The following is a 7,575-nucleotide window of genomic DNA, read 5'->3' as shown; positions in this document are numbered from 1 at the left end:
CTTAGGGCCTGATTTAGATATTGGTGGACGGGGTAGTCCATCACAACGGTGACGGATATCCCATTCATTGAAACCTAAATCCCATTATATCCCTTGGGATTTAGATTTTGGCAGACGGGACATCTGTCACAGTTCTGATGGACTAACCAGTCCACCAATATCCAAATCAGGCCCCAGGAGTCATGAGAAGGATCTAGTGGATTTTCTTACAGCATTCTATATGAACCTCTCTGCCTCTGTGAGGTTTGGAGAGAATGAAGAGTTTATGAACTCATTTAAACTATCCAGGGGGGTACAACAGAGGTGTGTCTTAGCCACTATTTTGTTTTTTTTATACGAAAATAATTTGGAGCTAAGGCTTGCTGAAAAGGGGATGGGCATGCCTATGGTTAAGAACAGACTTAGGTGAATGACACAGTCCTTATTGCCAGAGCTCCTAATGGCCTGATAAAGTTAACGGATGCCTTTGCCGATTTTATGGATTGGGATAATGTTGAAAATAACCTCAGCAAATCTTTTTTATGAACTGTGGCAGTGAATAATTGAGCACTGGGTGTTTTTTCATTGAAGGCCATCGCCTAGAGAGGGCACATTAGTTTCCCTGTCTCTGCATGACTTTTACTGAAGCTGGGACTTGGGGATCCTGGCTGCCCATTAGAAGACAAGGTTTTTTGCAGTTGGTTGGGTTTGTATTTAATTTAGAACCTAATATCAGGGGCAAAACGATCGTAGCCCCTATGGAAAACTTTAACCAGAAATGCCTCCCTGTGATATGCTATGGCTTCAGTATTTGGGGTTCCAGGGATGTGGGCTGTCTCCAAATAGAGGAAAATTACTTATTTTGGTGGCTGCATTGGGTACCCCCTCAACTTCTAATAATATTATTCCTGAAGACCTAAGTTCAAGGTCTTTAGAGGATCAATTCATTTAGCTTCACTTTTATTGGGTGCTCCACATGGACCAATAAGCATGCAGCATTAAATCAGGATATTATTCAGGACTGCCTGTCCTGTGGGTACAGGTGAAAGATTCCTTGGCTCTCCTATGTTAACTCCAGCCTTGAGACCCTTGGCAGAGATTGTCAGTTCAGATAAATTGTGGCTAAAAGAGAACATCTGGGGAAAAAGAGTACAGAGCAGAGCGTGCTGGCATTTAAAAATTAGCCAATTTGGAAAACGTGGGAACTGTGAATAGAGCAGTCTCTAACCTTGGTTGGTAACTCCTGGGAGAGCTCTATATTGACCAGGTTCAGAACTGGCACCATCTGCTGGCAACTGAGATTCACCATGTATCAGTTTGTTTCAGGCTCACTGGCCCTATGTCCCTGCAGGGGTTCCACTCAACAATCTTTATTACATTTAATGCTTTTTTGTACATATTATGAAGTGCCTTGAAATGTTTATATAAGACCAATTTTAAGGGAGTTAGATTTTTGAAGGTGTAAATCTGATTTAACCTTTCTTCAAACACTCGCATGTCATGCTGTATGTAGCTGGGTGCTTTCCTTTTTAAGAGAAGCTGTTTTCAGAAATTACTAATATTTTAAATTGTTTATCATATGTTTTTAATCTATGATTTTAGCATGTATTGGAGGACTATTTTATGGCTACCTTGATTCCAAAGTCATTTTATGTACTTTTATGATTATTTTTAAATATTTGAATACAGTTAGACTCGACTGGTTGCCTGTAAATTATTGAATATACTTTTCTGTCCTGTATTCAGCCCTACTGAAGAAGAGAGCCAGAAATGACAAGGCTGCAGCCTCCAGTGATTCTCTCCTGTGCTGGCAAAGCATGGCTCTATCTATTTATCCTTCCTGGAGTTAAGACATGCATCCCTCTTTGAAAGATGGAAGTCACTGTGAAACGATGTACACTCTGATTTAAAAAAATAATGAATAAATAATTGCAGTTGCAGGCCACGTCCAAAAGATCTGACTGTGTCTGAGCAACTCCAAAACAATTCACAATGTAAATTGTCTTTTCGGACTGCAGCCCACAACCACATCCAATACAATGCACCCGTTTCAAAGGTTAAGTACAGTGTGTGCCTGTTTGCTCCCTCTTTCGTTGGGTAACACAGATGAAGGCTCTTTAGATGGTCATGTCTGTTGATGTAAAACTTTACACCACAAATGGGTCATGCATCCTGCATTGCATGCAATCCTAGTACCAACATCCCACTCCTGTTATTCACTGCAGGTGACATCACCCTCAGCATATCCAGGAGTATATGGAAATATATCCTATCCCACTGTTGGCGTTATGCATAAGAGGACCGAGGCGTAGCATGGGACTACACTCACACAAGCATAGCAAGAAAACCTAGAAAATAACGAATCAGTGTAGGCATTAATTTATATCATGCAAACATATTGTACTGTTAGGAAGGGCTCTTATTTGGAGGCTTTGGAACAGAAAGTACTGTAGTGAGCAAACACATTGACAACAAGAACACCACTGATCAGTGACAAAACCAGTAGCAAGGCTGATAAACCCCAGGGTAAAGGGGCCAGAAGCACACAACAAACTGAAATAGCGATGACAAAATAATGCAAGAGTTGTTGCACTCTTCCCACCTAAAGACAAGAAAACGGAAAGTACCACCTATGCAGTTTTTTATTTCAGTGGCATGTTTTTAGACACAGGAAGATAGGTGATTCGCCCAGTATCACAGGATGTTGAGCTGCCCCCACTGCCACACACTTACTGGACCTGGCCCTGGCATTAATTTGTGGGCAGAGTTAGTTTCACTTGTGGCTCTGCTCAAACGTATACATGTCACTCACAATAAGCTATTAGTTGTGGGAAAAACTGTACTCCCATACATCTTTCTTCCATAACATTAATGCAGAACTCCACACATAGGCCCTGATTCCAACTCTGGCGGGAACCGCCAATCAGCCGCAACGCGGTCAAAAGACCGCTGGTGGCATTCCGACCTTCCCGCTGGGCCAGCGGGCGTTAACAATGTTAGCGCCCGCCGGCCCAGCGGGAAGGCGGCCTGCAACACTGAAGCCGGCTCCGAATGGAGCCGGCGGTGTTGCAGGTGTGCGATGGGTGCAGTTGCACCCGTCGCGCTTTTCACTGTCTGCTAGGCAGGCTGGGGCCCTGTTAGGGAGCCCCTGCACTGCCCATGCCAGTGGCATGGACAGTGCAGGGGCCCCCAGGGGCCCCAGGACACCCGTTCCCGCCAGCCTCTTCCTGGCGGTGAAAACCGCCAGAAACAGGATGGCGGGAAGGGGGTCAGAATCCCCAAGGCAGCGCTGCTTGCAGCGCTGCCCTGGCGGATTCGCCCAGCCGGGGTTAAACCGGCGGGAAACCGCCGGCCCCGGTTTTCTGACCGCGGGTTTACTGCCGCGGTCAGAATGGGCATGGAAGCACCGCCAGCCTGTTGGCGGTGCTTCCGTCATTCGCGGCCCTGGCGGTCTTTGACCGCAAGGGTCGGAATGACCCACATAGTGCCATGTTTCTTTAGGACAGGTCTGTACTCGGAGAGAGATACCGAGGCATAAGTCCAAGGCAGCCCAATGTTAGCAGAAGCTAAAGGTTTGCTAGGTCTGAGTGCCTTGTCGTGTGTCGAATAACATTACATACACTATAGCATGTAACACAAACATGTTTTGTCAATTTAAAAGAATGAGTGAACCATGCCTTTTCGAGATTTTAGGAACTTGATCTCACTGAAATACAACCTTGCAAAAATAAATGTACTAAGGTTTCTAATATTTTTTAGCTGTTTTATTAAGAGCATAGAGAGGGGAGTTTTCCACTCTCTGCCCTCCTCAGTGTTACACAGAAGGCAAGGGATGTGTTACAGCCTTAAAGGACCTTGTGTGCTTCACAAGTCCTCTGATATGGATCAAAGAGACACAACATGTGGTGACTTCCGTGTGTTTCCTGATACAAGGGCATTCTTTTCACCGTTGTGTGTGACAAACTTGAATACTCACCAGAGCCCCCACCTTGCTCCACAGGCTTCTGTAAATGGATAAGGTGTACAAGATCTCACTCTTCAGAGTGAGGCAAGGCTGATGGAATGATGCCATTATTGATGCTCACAAGTGGTTTCTAACTGCAGGCCTAATTAAAGGAAGTGGGCAGGGTGGTATATGGAGGGGTCTATGCCTATAGAAGCATCATAGATGGAGACAGACATTAGTATCCCCACTCCTGACCCTCACACCCACTCACCCAACATCCACCTTCAAGCACTGGCATGCATACTCCTCAACAGCTGCTCTCTCCACAAACATGAGACAGAGGGCCTCATTCACACACAAAACCACCCTCGCCTACATGGAGACATGGCTAAACCCATCATCTACCACAGATATCGCCAACCTCATTCCAGCAGGCTACAAGATCCTGAACCTAGACAGAATTTCAAACCACGGAAAGTGTGTCACAATATTCATCGCAATAATCACAAAGACAACAATAAGCGTATCGCCACCAACAACCCGGACACCACCTTCAACAACCCGGACACCACCTTCATCGATCACCTCCACTTCAAGATCCAAACGGACAACAATTCAACCACCATAGGAATACTCGGCTACTGACCACCGGGCCCACAATGGAATTTCAGCAACTTCATCACTGACCTCGCATGCCCTCCCCTGGACTTCAGCACAGCCACCATGCTCACAACATTGTACTAGAAACTGAAGACATGGCTCTTCGTCTGAAGCTCCTGACCCATTGCACCTACTTAGCGCCTGGAGACCCAAGGGCCCGTGTGAATTGATTTTGAGGTACAAGACTGAGCTCTGCAACATGAGCTGATGAGAGATATGTGAAAGGACTGTCTGACTCCTAGCAATCCTCCACATAAGAGCATAACTCAGTGGGAGGGATAGTCCCTGAGTTCTAAATGGGCCAAAATGGATTTCAACACTGTCATGAGATATATACAAAGATCACACCTAGTCACTGAAAGTGTCACAAAAAATATCTACCATGGGCCTATTTATAGGGACGTTACGCAGTGCAGCGCAGCGCAGCGCAGGGCAGCAGGCCACCTTGCTGTGCTGCACTGCTTGGTAGGTTCTGGGCAGGAATGTGCTGTATTTAAGGCAATGCAGTACATTCCTGTCCTTTCCCCCGTGCTAGCGCACTTTTGGCTGCCTAGCACCAACGTAGGCACTCTTGCGCCATGGTGGAAGGGTGCCTGTGTTGCATGTAGAATTGTTTTTGTGCAGGAAGGGAAACCTTCCTGCACAAAAACAACGCTAGGAGGCATATTACTCTCTCTACAGCACGCATAGAAAGAGGAAGAAACGAGGAGAAATAGAGATAATGCTCATCATTACACCTGTCTTGGGAAGCTTTAAGATTTTGGTGCATTCCCAGGTTTAAAAGTTCTTGTGAATCAGGAAATGTGTCAAAAACCATGTGGTGTACTTTGGAACACCCATGCAACACCCAGGGAATGCCTTCTCAGGACAGAGTAACGCAGTGCCGCTATTTGCACTGCGTTTAGTTACTCCAGATTTTTGGTGGCTTTGTGTGGCTTCAAAAATCTGACTTAGATGGTTGCCCCACCCATGTACAATGTTGCAGGGTACAAACATGATGCAAGCCTCCCATTAAAATGCCCCAAGGTTTATGGAAGTTGGTAGGAGTTCAGCAACCTTGGTGGCACCACTCGCATTGTGTTGGATGCCCTCTCTTATCTTCTTCATCTGATCTGCAATCTGGCTCCACTGAAGTGTCATAGGTGGCCAATTACACATGTGCTCAAAACATGTTGGGTAGCAGAGATCCTGTATAACAGCCTGCAGCAGAACTGGGAGACAAAATCCTTCAAAAGTTACTTCCCTGAGTAGCATAGTTTGAGAAAGAACAGACTTACCTAAACAAGTAGTAGAAGGCTTGTAGATCCACAGGGTTTTTATAGGCTCACAAGACTGACAGATGTCATGGTGGGTGGTTAATCAGGAGGGAAAAGCCACCACATTTTCTTCACCCCCAGGAGAAGGTAGCTGGGGTAACCAGCAGTGCAAGTGAGAGGAGGGATGTCCCAACAACCAAAGAATAACTGATGCAGCTGGTACTGACAGTAGAGAAGGGGGAAGAAATGTGGGTGCACCCTTGGGAGTCACTGAAACACTGCACCCTGCAAAATATCAGAAGAGCTGAGAGAGAGGTCCACAAGATGGAGAAGGAGATGTGTTCATTCTCTTTCACTGGTGAACAAAAATGCGTACATATCCAAAATAACTGCCTCAGAGCTCTCCCTTTCAGGAAAGTAAGGAACATTGAAAGCAGCAGCCTTACAGCAATGAGATTCCCTAGGAGAAACCCCTAGGAACTGAATAAGCCCATCCAAGAAAACATGCTGCCTACTTGTACCGCTGTCTCCCTTTCTCATCTCAGGATCTTCGTAAGGATTTTGGAGTCACAGGCAAGACGAATTTCAATTTTTTTTGTGACCCTGTTAAGGTTTAACATGTAAATCAGTATTGTTTTGCATCATGCCAGCTTAAATTAGTAGGAAATGGGTAATAAAAATCAAATTTGTTCTGTACAGGGTTCTCCAAAATATACCTTGCCCAGGGACCCAAAAATCCTTAACATGACATTGAGATAGATTCTTCTCATCTGAGAAGATAAAGCAGAATGGTATGGTTAAGAGTGTACCATGTCATCCCAAGGTTGTGGGAAACCAAGATGGTGAAATGATCCCACATGTGAATCACCGAGAGTCACCACAAAGACTGAGTCATTCTCTTACTTTCCTGTGTTTCCATCTTAGAACCTGATGGCAGCGAATCCTCAAGGCCGTCTTTGATATCACTGTCATCGGATAAACCCCTTTTTGGTATTAAGGATAATATAGAATTCTGCGTGAGATTATACTACTGGTTTGGGGATCTAATAAAGGTGTATTGAGAAGACTGTAGATGACATACTGAAGTATATAAAAAGTGATGGATGGAATGTTTAGATTAGTCACAGCCACTTGTAATTACTCAGGCTGCATCCCAGTCCATCGTTATTTTGCACACCATACCCCCTTAGTTTGTATCCCACTGCATGCAAATCACTCTTGACCCTGCACCAGTCGCTAGACGGTTCTCAAGCCTCCCACCCATCAATTTCTGAACACTTTAGAAGGAAGATGGCAGTCTTCAGTGTGTTACACATTCTAGGAAGTATTCCAGTGAAGGGGCATGTGACAGCAATTAGGAGCTGAACTACTGTGTCACTTCTTTCATGGATCAAGACTGTAAAAATAATTACAATATTTAATTTGAAGTGCACATGGATTTCCATGATCAAATACCATATTCATTCATTACATAAGCTGTCTACAAGATGCAGAGAGGAGCTAGAGTATTTTCGGAAGTGCACTTTGTACTCTACGACATGTCTATTGCAAACAGTTCAAATGCTTGGTGCTGTCGCACGAGGGATTTTCTCTTATTGGTTTTCAAATTTGAAGAAGATTCTTCAATTGATAACTCTTGACTCACTTTGCACTAGTTGTGCATGTCTTGTGTCCGCTGATGATGTGATGCTACTGATCACTCCAGGAAGAACCTCTGTTTCACCTTTACCTATG

The sequence above is a fragment of the Pleurodeles waltl genome, chromosome 12 (assembly GCF_031143425.1).
Source record: "Pleurodeles waltl isolate 20211129_DDA chromosome 12, aPleWal1.hap1.20221129, whole genome shotgun sequence".
NCBI classification, from domain to species: Eukaryota; Metazoa; Chordata; class Amphibia; order Caudata; family Salamandridae; genus Pleurodeles; species Pleurodeles waltl.
The sequence above is the reverse complement of the archived record's forward strand: the minus strand, read 5'-3'. Positions refer to the sequence as shown.